Genomic DNA, 14,405 nt, shown 5'->3' on the forward strand with positions numbered 1-14,405 from the left:
GTTTTCTTAAAGGGACTGATTTTATTTGTTTATACCTGCTCTTTAGCATAACATTGCCTACCACCCAAAGTATTATTTTTCCTGCTTAACAATCTCAAATATTTATAGAGTCTGTGGTCTACTGGGAATCCACTAGTCTTGGCTCTGAATGTGAGTTAGGTTAAACTCTGTTGTGTGTATTTTCTAATGATTATTATTTTCTTTTCAGAAGTTACCCATGGCACATTCTTACCACAAAACATAGATGCTTAAAAGAGCAAAGCAAACCATACCCACATGCCTAATCATGTTTACTATGGTTACTTTAAGCAAAGAAAAATCCATAGCCAATCCAACATCATGGCACTGGAAAATATACTCAATCTGGAATGGAAGTCATATAGAGTTAAAAAGGAAAAGGCATGGGTGTAATTAATCTCTTCAATACCATAAGAAGTTCAGCAAATTGATCCAGCTTTCTTAAGTGAAAAACATTTGCATACTTTATCTTGAAGGCTGATATGATTCTCTTAAGATGTGGCCACAGTTGACTGGCTAACATTTTTTAAGTTTCTAAATATCAGTCATTTTCTGTGTCATAGCAAAGTAAGATATTTTAAAAATAGTATTTAAAATAATATATTTCATAATTTTTAAACTAATTTTAATATGACTATGATGCATTTCAATGTACTAAAAGCAATCGAAAAAAATAAGAATACCAGCTAGTAGATTATCGGCATGGTGAAATTATCAAATGCTATGGTCTGAAAGTTTGTGTCCATATGCTGAAGTCCTAACCCCCAAGGACTGTGGTGTTGGGAGGAAGGGACTCTGGGAGGTTTGTAGTTCACCAGAGAGCAGCCTTCCTGAATGTGTGCTAGTGTGATCAGTGGTTCCTTCCCGAATGGGATGACTGCTCCTATAAAAGAGGCTCCAGAGAGATCATTGCCTCTTCTACCATGTTAGGGAGGACAGAGAGAACGTATCAATTATGATCAAAAAAGAGGGCCTTTACCAGAATGTGACCATGCCAGCATCTTGAGCTTGGACTTCCAGCCTCCAAAACCATGAGCAGTAAATTTCTATTTATAAGCAACTTACTCTGTGGTATTTTGTTAAAACAGTCCAGCCCAGACTAACAAACTATTTTTTTTTTTAACCTCAGGGAAAATTAACATACCTCATGTGATATTTTGGTATATATGAATCTGACATGCGAGCTAGGGTTAATTCATAAATAAACATTCAGGAAAATCATAGAAATTGTGTTAATTGTCCTATGAATTATATTGTAAATACCATTTGGGAGACCTATTTATGGAATCAGAGTTAAAAGTCCACACTCAATAGGCCAATTATTTAATACTTTGGAGTTTCATTTTCTTTATGGAATGGAGGCAATATTACCTGCTTTTTAGTATGGCATGGATTAAATGAGGTAATTTAATTACCTGTATGGATTAAATGAGGTAATTCCTATAACAGACAAATCACACTTCTTAAAAGATAGAAATACATTAACTATTATAATTAGTGTTATTATAAAAATTACCCCTCAATCTTAATTTCCTCTTCTGTACAATGTATATAATAATACATATTTGTGAGCATTCCAGGAGCTGTGAATGCATATTCTGAGTGCACCCAGAAGCCAGTGCCTTGGAATTTCTGATTTCTTTTATCTAAGGAATTTGGAAGAGAAACCAATAGCATTTCATTGAAACAGAAGAAACTATTCTAAATCCAGAAGATAGAACTGAAAATAAAAAATAAAACTCGGGACATCCAGGCAGGAAATTGTCATCTGACTAGAGAGAAGAAAAGCAGGTAGTTGGAGGAAATGAGAAACAAGTATTGAAATAGGCAATAAAGTGAGAAGAGGGAGTTTCATAAAGAAAAGGAAGCTTTATCCACAGCTGAAGATGGAAATCAACTTGATTTCTTTGGAAAGACTGGTAGGATCTTGGCAGCAATGTTTGAATAGTTGTGACATTTTTTATAAAAAAAAACTTTTAAAGAAAACTATGGATATTTTACCAAAAAAAAAAACAAATCCCACCCTAGAATAATATCTTCCAAAGGAAAATAAAAATAAGACTATAATTCTTTTCTCATGGACCTATAGTCTTTGAAAACCTAATGTTCTAATGTTATATTTGAAACATATTTTGGAGCTATTTTAAAAATATATCAAATATGCTATAGTTTCATCCACAGATGAATTCTCTCAGATAGAGTGTTCATCTTCTCATGACTGTTCTAAAACTGTCAAGTAAACTGAATTTCCCAGGTCCGGTATATGCTTTAGCACTGTCATTTTTGAATTTTGAAAAAGATATCTACTTTACCAAGTTCAAATTCTATTCAACAATAAAACAACAGCTTTTCCTGGTATGTGAGAAAATAATATTTTGTGCATTTATTTTTAGCTTTTTTTTTTCTTTATAAAAGGTTTCCAATATATTGGGAAATCAAAAAACTAATAAAGGTCATTTAATAAATAAATCAAGTTTGTAACATCTAGTTTTGCTTTGAAAATGGCATGGCACAAACAACTAGAGGGAAAAACTTAGCATGAGAAAAAAACCAAACCACTCAAACATAATTTAAAACACACTCATAAATTTACAAAAACACTGGTATCAATTTGAGTACATGACAAAGGAAGCAGACTATTTAAAAAAATACTGGTGAAATATTTTAGGTTTTTAAAAAATATCAAATAGTTATATATCTGTAGTCTGTGTGGAAACATTTTGGCCCATAATTAAAAAGACAAATTCTTGCTTATTATCACAAATTATTAAATGAAAAAATATACAAGGACACATAGCCGAGATTAGGGTACAAAGTTTTTTTGAGATAACTAATCTGCCTGAAAAAAAAAATATTTTCTACTATTTTAGGAGTTATTTCAAATTTTATCTTTTCTGTGAGAGAGTCTCTGAGTTATATATTCAGATTCAACAATTTAGCATTGTGTTAATCATTTGAGCTGTTAACAAATATTTTAGTTCTCCTTTTCTAAACATGTTGCCTTCTTCACTCTCTCTGAATATAAGTGTGGTTATATGACTTGTTTAGATGAGTGAAACATAAATACAAATGAAGTATGTCACTTTTAGGAAGAAGCTTTAAGATTCAGTGTGTGACTTGTCAGGAGTGCTCTTTGACTGGTGATTTAAAGCATGTGTCAAGACCAAGCCTTTGCTAGCTTAATCCCCAGGTGTCTGTTAATAACTAGAGCAACCTACCTGGTTGCAATTACCACTTTAAATGAGAGAGAAATAAAATACGATAATGTTGTCACATTGATTTTTGGGATTGTTACTACAGAATAAGTTATCTTGACTAATATAATTGCTCTTACCCTTGGATTTTATATTCATATATTCATATGAAAATGTATACATTCAAACGGCAGCTTTTCATACTATATTATTTAGCTAAATATCTTATTTTTTCATCACACTGCAAATGTTTTTAGGGTCCAATTCATATTTTGGGCTTCCCTAATAGCTCAGTTAGTAAAGAATCTGCATACAATGCGGGAGACCTGGGTTTGATTCCTGGGTCAGCAAGATCCCCTGGAGAAGGGAAAGGCTATTCACTGCAGTATTCTGGGTTGCAGAATCAGAAACCACTGAGTGACTTTCACTAGCATAGAGTAGAAACTAAAATATGTCTTCTAAGTAAATGCTGCTAAAAGTTCAGTTCAGTTCAGTCGCTCAGTCGTGTCCGACTCTTTGCGATCCCATGAATGGAAGCACACCAGGCCTCCCTGTCCATCACCAACTCTTGGAGTTTACTAAAACTCTTGTCCGTTAAGTTAATAAATGATTATTGACTTATATGGTCCAAAAATTATAGAATTTTCATATTTATGTTATTTATGGCAGTCAAACAAAAACACATGTCATTTCTAATTGAAATAATAAGCAATTGAGGAATAGAAGCAAATTTATTAAGCATTACTTACCTGATATTTATAGCCTAAAAATTAAATTTTTCCCAACCTCACATATACATTCAATAGAATACAATTTTAAATTTAATTTTAATTTTAAATCAAAATATCCCTACTTGTTTTCCCAAGGAAAAATTCTACAAATTCATGAAGCACTTCTCAACTGCATTCTTTAATTCATACTCATAACACACTGGACATATACAGGAAAGACATCTAAGAAAGAAGAACTAAAATTTTTGTTGCACAATTTCATAAAGTTGAATGAAATATTAGAGTGCAATCATCTGTACTTCATCTTTTTTTTATAGTGAGTATGTTATGGTATTGGATATTGGGAAGAAGTCCTTTATAAACGTGCAGCTGATTTCATAAATATATGGTGGTCATAGTGTTTAATGTCTACCATCCTTTGGTTTTTCCATTTTTTCTTATTGAGACTTGTGGCTACATCCACATAACCACATGTAGCCCTTTGCCCAATATAGTGAAAATTTAGATCACATCAGTGCAGCACAAGGGCAAAAAATGGAAGCTATTATTTGAGGTCACGTGAAAAAAGCTAATGAGTTAAGGACCTGAATTTTTCAAATTTTGACTTTCTAATGACACAGACTTTGCTTTTTCTATTTTAATGTTACCTTAAGATGCCTCTCATATGGAGTTGCTCTGTAAATAATTGTCAAATGTTACATGTGATACTTTCAATATCTTCTTTGTCAGCTAGAAATAGCATTCCTGAGCTATATAATTATAATTGAGTAGAGTTTGATAAAGGGATTGTATTCAAGGTTGTGGAGGGTTTAGAGAATGTAATGCGGTCAGGACAATACTCCTGTAGCTGATATAGCTGTGAAATTTTCCAACTTTTGCATCTGAAGAAATAAGTGGAGCTGGTGTGATTACAGAACCCAGAATGAGGAACATAGGAGAGTGGCAGAGTTGATAGGGACTATGACCTATGACAGAAGGACATATTCAACTGTGGTGAGCCAAGAGGAACAAAGCCAGGGTAGTAGATTCCTGTAGCTCATTCCCCTCCCTCTTTCGGATGCCTGCCTGTGTTTTCCCTAGGCCATACCCAAATAGAAGCCAGGCAGCAAGATGGGAACACTTGGATGAAGTCCACAGGTGACCAGTCTCCTGAGTAGATACCAAGGGCAAGCAGAACCTATCAAATACCTCCTACTCCTTCCCTTCTGTAAATTTTAGTACTTAAAACCATGTAGCCAACAAGCTACCACTCAGTCCTTTCCCACCACAAATCACGCCCTTTCTAATTATGTTTTAACTGACAGAAGTCCGAATACTTCTACCACCACCATATATTTAAAAAGTTAGCTTTATATTTTTAAAGGACTCCTTCCCAACATCCAATTCCACAATGGACACAGTATAAACAAAGATTAAGGCTTAGATAAATGTATTCTAAAATTTAGCTTATTAGTTAATTTTTTTTTTATAGGTAGCTTACTTTGGACAAAGCTAAAAAACTCAAAAAGAGGTTATAATAATAGAGCTTCTTTTAACAATTTCATCATTTAGCAGAGAGCAAAGATACATTACAATCCAAGATAATGTATATGATATTGACATGGATATGGGTTAATAGAAGAGAGGTAAATGAATTTTCCTAGGGAAGTCTGTAAATAACTAGTCTAAAATACTGGATTAGATTTGTTTATTAAAAAAATAAAACAAGAAATACACCTAGTGGGATGGTGAACGTGATGTCAAATTTCAGTCACATACAAGTCAACTTCATGAGAAATGAGAATTCAAAAAGGCTACAGTAAAGCAAAGCAGGCCTTATTAACCATATATCGAATGCCCAATAACATCACCATCTGTTAACCTGAATCTGGCTTTTAGCAGATTGTCCTGCTTACTTGGTAGACTCCCTTTCAGCCCTTCACTCTCATACTGGCATTGCTTCAGGCTCTATTATCTCCTTACTGTAGCTACTTGGGGAGCTTCCTCATACTGGTCATCAGAAAGTCTATATCCAGAGTAACAATTTAAAACTTACCTTGGTAAATAACTTGGTTAAAAAAAACTTGGCTTGGTAAATAACCCTTCCTGCCCAACCCATTAAATAAAAACTTGTTTTGATGACCAGTAAGATGAAATGCCCCCCCGCCACCATTTTCTTAGTGTAATAGGATGCTATTTGTCAAACTTTCCACTCACTCTTTGTTGTGTATGTGCCTATATCTGTGCTATCTGTTAGTCCCTCAGTCATGCATGACTCTTTGCATCTCCATGGACTATAGCCCACCAGGCTACTCTTCCATGGGGTTCTCCAGGCAAGAATACTGGAGTGGGTTGCCATTTCCTACTCCAGAGGACCTTCCCAACACAGGGATCAAACCTGGGTCTCCTACATTGCAGGCAGACACTTTATCGTCTGAGCCACCAGAGAAGCCCATATCTTCTCTAGGGACTCAAATATCTTTGCGATCTCTAGCAAATATGACCAATTCCGGTGAGAACAATTACGAATCAATAGCACCTAACCAAAATTTTACCTAGAAATATCCTACTAGAATAGCACTGCCTTGCTGTCTTTGTAGAGGCTACTTTGAGGAGTCAATAAGCTGAATGGGAAAATTTGGGAACTAGACATATTTGTACTTAAACTCTTTTCATCACCTTACTATCTGTCTAAATTTACAGCAACTTTCTAAATATTGAGGATTTCATTTTACTGCTTGTGGTTTTTCTGTAGGATGCCACTGTTTCTTTGAAGGAATAGTACATTCATATAGACATACAAGGGAGTAAGTAGCAAATTTCCCAAACCTGTGTCTTCATCTCAAAAAAAGTTATAATACCTATCTCAGATTTACCATTAAGTTGAATAAACTTGTGGATATGGGAAGGAGAGGGTTGCAAGTGTTAGAAGTACAGTTCAAAGTCCCATCTTCACTAATAAGGAGGTGCAAATTTATAGAGTTTACTCTTTGGCAAAATAGGATAATAACAGTAACCATCAAATTAGTTTGTTGTAGATTTTTAACCAGTTGATGGAGTTTAAAAGCTTGCTATAGTATCAGGGTAATAAGCATTCAATACAATTGCTTCTTTACACAGAAGTCTGATAAACGTCTGTTTCTTCTGAAAATCCTTGCAATTTCCCTTTAACAGTACTGTAGGAGCAGAATGAATCAGGTCACTGTGGGAAGAGGGAAGTCGTTGCTCATTCTTCCTGTTCCTCCCCTCTAATTCCTTTGTGGTTCCCCACACCCTGCCCCCCTTCACTATCTTTTTTTTTTTTTTTTTTTGTCTTCTCTCTCTAGGAATTGTTTTGTCTAGCAAGAAGCTAAAAAGGATGTGTAGCAAAGAAAGACTTAAAAGTGCCTTTTGGTGACAGAGCTTACATGCCAGGGGGAGGCAGGCTGCCACAGATCTCAGCCAGCTGCCATGGGAAACTCATACCTGCATAATCAGGCTAGATAAAAGTCAAGAGCTTCCTTCCATGATGCAATGGGCAGGGGCTGGGGCTGAGGGGGAAGCCCACACTGAATCACAGCCAGAGAAGGAGAAGAGGAACACAGGGGGAGAGCAAAGACTTATTAAAGCTAATTGTGATTGAAAGCCATGGAAGGGTTCAGTGGTATCTGAGGAGCACATGAAATGACTGGACCTGGAGCCTGCAGTCTGCAAATGATGGCAGAGAGAAAGCCTATGTGAGCTAGTGTTTCTGTATCAAGGATGCAGTTTAAATAAAGAAAAAAAAACTTAATAAGTTTAATAACCATAATCTCCAGGGCCCCCCCCCCTCCCCACCCCCAGATAAAGACCCTGTGGCTAAGCTGCAGGTCACAGAAAGCTTGCCCTACAGATTTTCTTGCTGGGTCACCTGTGGACCAGGATATGTGTTTGAACACCATGCTCACACTCCAGCATGATTTCTCTGTACTTATTTTTTGATATTGATGTATTACATAACCTGCACTTGTTTAATATTCTAGTGTTTCTCAAGAGAATACATTAATAGATGAAAAAAAAAAAAGCCCACGAGACTGTTTAAAAGGGAAAAGGGTAAGAGAATCAAAAGTATGAGTTAAAAGGAAAAACAAAGCAAAGTAACATAAAAAGGAAATATATATTTATATAAGCTATAAATATCTATAGATATATAAATATATCTATATTACTTTATTTTTTCCTTCTGCGAAAAGACATTTGATGATAGTCTGTTCAAGGTATGCTGATCAAGGGAAAGGTATGCCTAAGACAGGCAGTAACCTAATATCTTTGTTGGGTGGTCCTTGGACAGGGTTTCATGGGAACAGGTCCCCCTAAGGGACCACCATTCAGAGGCGGGAAGAGCAAGGGAGCTCCTCGGAGATAGAAGGATCCAGAAGGGGTTCACATGTTGAGGGGGTGTTGCCCAGCAGCAGGTGGAACTCTCTGGGTCAGAGACGTCAGAAAGACAGCTTGGGAGTCATAACCACAGGCTCTCTCTTATCAATGGCCAGCCCATGTGAGGTGAGGTTTCACTGATTATGCAAAGGAAAGAGACTCTAGGTGTCTAAAAATCCACTTGCTGAGTTATTTCAAAAATAGTTGGATGTGTAAAAATTTCAGCTTGGGACCCTCATGCATTTGAGCTAACCAGTCTCAGCCTGCAGTGAAGAAATAACACCTATAGCTTAATACATGAAGGCCATCTTTAGCTCATTATATGATACAGTCCTATCAGGTGTTCTACCTATAAACATCGGGTTGGCCAAAAAATTCACTCGGGTTTTTCCATACCACCTTACAGAAAAATGTGAATGAAATTTTGGCCAACATGATATTACCAGAGTTACTGAGAGTGTGGCCTGGGATATGTCTTCAGATAATATTCTACTCTGCGTGGAACTTGAAATTGCATATGTAAGCACCCAGGAGCAAGAGGTGAGTGAGGAGCTGATCTACAAAGTCTATGTCTTTTGTGTTCCCTCTTAGTCCACTCTTCCACCAATAACTTATATAAAGACACATTGGGAATGACAGTGTGTTTTGATAAAGGCATAGATTAGTGTGAACATCCTAGGAATCCAGAGCCTCACTTGCCCTTTTCTAAAATGGAGGAGGTCAGCCCTGAGGGGAAACTGAGGTGTCCATTTCAATTTATAGAACTGATTGTTTGTATACAATGTAAATGTCATTTGTATGCAAGACTCTCTGCAAAGAAGCAAAGAGGAGTAAAGGAACCACTGCTTTCAAGTCTTGCAAGCAAATAGACATTATGAAATAAGCATGGAATCACTCATTTACTCATCTATTGACTCAGGAACTATATTCTGAGCCTATATTCTGTTTAGGTACTATTCTAGTTTCTAAGTCATCAGGTAGTGACGCATGCTCTAAAGAATATTGAAAGAGATTGTCAGAGACTGTTTTGGCTAAGATCTTTGGGTTTGAGAAGACTTAGCATTTACAGCGGGGCTTCCCTGGTGCCTCAGTGGTAAAGAATCTGCCTGCAATGCAGGAGACCCGGGTTCAATCCCTGGGTTGGGAAGATCCTCTGGAGGAGAGCATGGCAACCCACTCCAGTATTCTAGCCTGGAGAATTCCATGCACAGAGGAGATTGTCGAGCTGCAGTCCGTAGCACCACACAGAGTTGGACAGGACAGAAGCGACTGAGCTGCAGCACTTACAGCACCAAATAACTACTTACTAATAATGAAAGAGGCACCCCCAAATGATAAAACAGTGTGTTCTAGGGCTTACAGGAATTACTGAGTAGGCTAGTGTTAGAATCTATCTTCCAAATATGAGTCACTGCTTACTAAATACTTATAGGATAATGAGAAAAGAGGAAGCAAAGGAAAGTGAGAGGTATATAACAAGTCCAAGGTAAGGTCAGGAAAACTCTGGTTCAGATGGTGCATAAGGTCAAATCAGTGGCATAGGGATGGAAATAAAGATTGAGACTGTGAGCTAGGAAATACTGGGCTAAGCAGTTTGCCTTCAATTTCCTAGGCAACAGGAAAACTTTGCTTGAATATGTATTCAACTCTCACTGCAAAATAAAACAATTGAAAATCTCCATGTACATTCTCATTCATTATTTAACTCATTCAACCTTTATGGAACACCTGCCATGTGACAGGCACCTTGATAAGACCTGTCCATGGGAACCCACAGCCTGGTGGGGCAGCACACACTAATACCTATTAGATCGATTGAACATGACAAGTGCTGTAATCGCACTCCCTCTCCTCTCCATTCCTCCTCCTCTTTTCCTCCTGTGATTGAGCACGAATGCAATGTTAACCAGAGCTCAGAGGCAAAGCACCTAATCCAGTTTTGTGGACAGGGCCAGAGAACCTATATAACTGAAGGCAAGTTAATTCTTGAAAAAACACAACTTTACCAAGAAAAAAAGCAATAATAAATAGAAAACAAGCTTATATTAGATATTCATCCCCACAACAATGATTTTAGTATATGATATAGAATCAATGACTTCCCTAGTATCTCAGCTTGGTAAAGAATCCACCTGCAATGCAGGAGACCCAAATAGGATTCCTGGGTTGGGAAGATTCCCCAGAGAAGAGATAGGCTACCCACTCCAGTATTCTTGAGCTTCCCTGGTGGCTCAGCTGGTAAAGAATCTGCCTGCAACGCAGGAGATTTGATCCCTGGGTTGGGAAGATCCCCTGGAAGAGCACATGACAACCCACTCCAGTATTCTTAGCTGGAGAATGCCCATGCACAGAGGAGCCTGATGGGCTACAGTCCATAGGGTCCCAAAGTGTCGGACACGACTGAGCAACTAAGCATAGCAGAGTACATAGAATCAATGTTATTTTATTCTGCAATTTTTGTGCTCCTGAATGCTAATGGTAGTGGTCTTCTTGTATTTCAATAAGATGCTCGCTGACTGAAGTAATATCTCTCTGCTCCAAAGTAAAATCTGATTAACTCATATTTATCCTTTAAGACCCAACTCAAACATCCTTTCTCCTTTAAAGCTTATCTCTGAAGAATTAATTACTCTTCATTCCTGGACCCACATAGCTCACTGCACTTCCCTCATCCCTAAAGCAGCTGCCACGCAGCTATTTTATCATTGTTGCTCTGTATCTGTTCCTCTGTACTCTAAATTCTGAACAACTCAAAACACAGGAGCTCTTTGTTTGACTCCATTTCCCCACTGTACCACCTTAAACAGGGTAGGTGGATTAAATGAATGAAAGAATTCTGAAGTGCCTCCAGAAAAACTGTTAAATCATTTCAGTATGTTTTATATCAATTATGTTTAGTTGCACATTGATTCTTTAACAAACCTTAAGACATGGGGCACCTTTAACTACAGGTCTCAATTACTAATAGAGTGATATTCAATTATGGATACTGTACATGGCACAGGAAAAATGCACAATAAATATTTCCTTAATGATTTAGACTCAATGAACCAGATGCCTTATTTTACCAATTATTTTTAGGAAAAAAATGACTTCCTTCTCTAGTAAACTACCTAACTACTCTGTGAGGAATTTTTAATGTTCAAAAATGAATACTTATAAACTCATGTCACTTGAGTTTAAATACCTACTTCATTTACTTCTGTTTCTCCCATGATGTTGCCTTTATTTCTTCCTGTTTTCCTCTAGTAGCTTCATTGATTTGTCTAGCCCACTGTGATGCTATCATATTCTCTGTTCTTTTATCAGGTTTCTTTGTTTGCTTAAGTTTCTAATCTTGTCATAAATCCAGTAAGCAGAGATTCCAACTGATATTGCTTTCAGGGTATTTTAAATATAGGATAAATATAATTGATGATAGGTTCAAGAAAGGATAACTGCAAAGAACCGCAGGTCTGCCAACTGCAGAGAGATCAATTTAAACTGAACTCTAGAGGTAACAGAGCTAATTTCAAGTATAGTTACTTTGCTAAGCTCATGCTGATGATGCAATTTGAAGAAATTTTGGTACAGATTCCTTATCTAAACTAATCTCAGAAATAAAATGTGCAGTTAAGGAGAATCTGAAACTGCTCTGTGATAGTCACAATAATTGGATACTTTAAAATTTTAATATTGTCTCCATTCTAAAGATAAGGAAAATGAAGTTCATAGAAGTTAAGCAATTGACCCAAGACTACAGGTAGGTGATGGAATTCCAGCTGACTATTAAAAATCCTAAAAGATGATGCTGTTAAAGCGCTGCACTCAATATGCCCACTAATTGGGAAAACTCAGTTAGTGGCCATAAGCCTGGAAAAGACCAGTTTTCATTTCAATCCCAAAGAAGGGCAATGCCAAAGAATGTTCAAACTACCCTACAATTGTGCTCATTTCACAGGCTAGTGAGGTAATGCTCAAAATCCTTCAAGCGAGGCTTCAACAATATGTGAGGCAAGAACTTCCAGATATAAAAGATGGATTTAGAAAAGGCAGAGGAACCAGAGATTAAATTGCCAACATCCATTGGATCATTGAAAAAGCAAGAGAATTCCGGAAAAACATCTGCTTCATTGACTATGATAAAGCCTTTAACTGTGTGAATCACAACAAACTGTGGAAAATTCTTAAAGAGATGGGAATACCAGAACACCTTACCTGCCTCCTGAGAAACCTGTATGCAGGTCAGGAAACAACAGTTAGAACTGGACATGGAATAACAGATTGGTCCAAATTGGGAAAGGTGTACATCAAGGTTGTGTATTGTCACCCTGCTTATTTAACTTCTGTGAAGAGAACCTCATGTGAAATTCTAGGCTGCATGAATCACAAACTGGAATTAAGATTGCTGGGAGAAATATCAACAACTTCATGTATGCGGATGATACCACCCTAATGGCAGAAACCGAAGAGAAACTAAAGAGCCTCTTGAAAAAGGTGAAAGAGGAGAGTGAAAAAGGTGGCTTAAAATTCAACATTCAAAAGACAAAAATCATGGCATCCAGTCCCATTACTTCATGGCAAATAGATGGGGAAAAAAATGAAAACAGTGACAGACTTTAGTTTCTTGGGCTCCAAAATTACTGCAGATGGTGACTGCGGCCAGTAAATTAAAAGGTGACTGCAGCCTTTTTTTATTTTCTAGGTTTGAAAAACTATGACAAACCTAGACAGCATATTAAAATGCAGAGACATCACTTTGCTGACAAAGGTCTGTACAGTCAAATCTATAGTTTTTCCAATAGTCATGTACAGATGTGAGAGTTAGACCATAAAGAAGGCTGAGTGCTGAAGAACTGATACTTCTGAATTGCAGTGCTGGAGAAGACTCTTGAGAGTCTCTTGGACAGCAAGGAGATCAAACCAGTGAAGTCTAAAGGAAATCAACCCTGAATATTCACTGGAAGTTGTAATGCTGAAGCTGAAGATCCAATACGTTGTTTACCTAATGCAAAGAGCCAATTCATTGGAAAAGACGTGATGTTGGGATAGATTATGGACAGGAAGAGAAGGGGATGACAGGGGATGAAATGGTTGGATGGCATCACTGACTCAATGCACACGAATTTGAGCAAACTCTGGGAGATGGTGAAGACAGGGAAGTCTGATGTATTTCAGTCCTTGGGGTTGCAAAGAGTCAGACACGACTGAGTGACTGAACTGAAGTGATCTTTAGGTGTGTGTCCACATTTCAGGTTTTTCACTTAGTGGCTATTAAGCTTGGGACAAGCAGACCTTGCTTTATCGCCCTTCACAGATGTTGAACTTTTTTACAAATGTTTCGTTAAAAGTTTATGTTAAACCTGCATCAAGCGAATCTATGTGTGCTACTTTTCCAATAGCCTATGTGCTGTTTGTTTCATGTCTGCTACACATTTAGGTAATTCTTAAAATTATTTCAAACTTTTCATCTTTATTATACATACTATGATTATCTTTGATCAGTGATCATTGATGTTACTATTGCAAAAAGATTATGACTCAATGTTTAAATGATAGTATTTTTTAGCAACAAAATTTTTAAGATACACATTTTTTTAGACAGTGATATTGCATACAATACACTGCAGTATAGAGTAAACATAATTTTTATATGCACTAGGAAACCAACAAATTCCTGTAACTCACTTTATTGTGGTTGTCTGAAACTGCATCCATAATATCTCCATGGTGTGCCTGTATATCTGAAGTGCCAGGTCCACATTTTTTCAGATTACTTCTATAGACATACTTCCCCTGTGCTGAAATGGACACAAAGATATTGCTCAAGAAAGTTTGCTTTGACTCAGCAAATGCGGGAGACCCAGGTTCAATCCCTGGGCCAGGAAGATCCTCTGGAGAAGGAAATGGCAACCCACTCCAGTATTCTTGCCTGGAAAATCCTATGTATGAAGGAGCTTGATGAGCTATAGTCCAAGGGGTCACAAAGAGTTGGACATGACTGAGTGATTTCACTTTCACTTTCTTTTCAATCTACTGTATTGTCCTACTCAAATCACTACTGGTTCAAAAACTAAAGTTTTATCTTTTTTACTTAAGATGAAGCAAT

This window comes from Cervus canadensis, chromosome 19 (assembly GCF_019320065.1).
Source record: "Cervus canadensis isolate Bull #8, Minnesota chromosome 19, ASM1932006v1, whole genome shotgun sequence".
In the NCBI taxonomy this organism is placed as follows: Eukaryota; Metazoa; Chordata; class Mammalia; order Artiodactyla; family Cervidae; genus Cervus; species Cervus canadensis.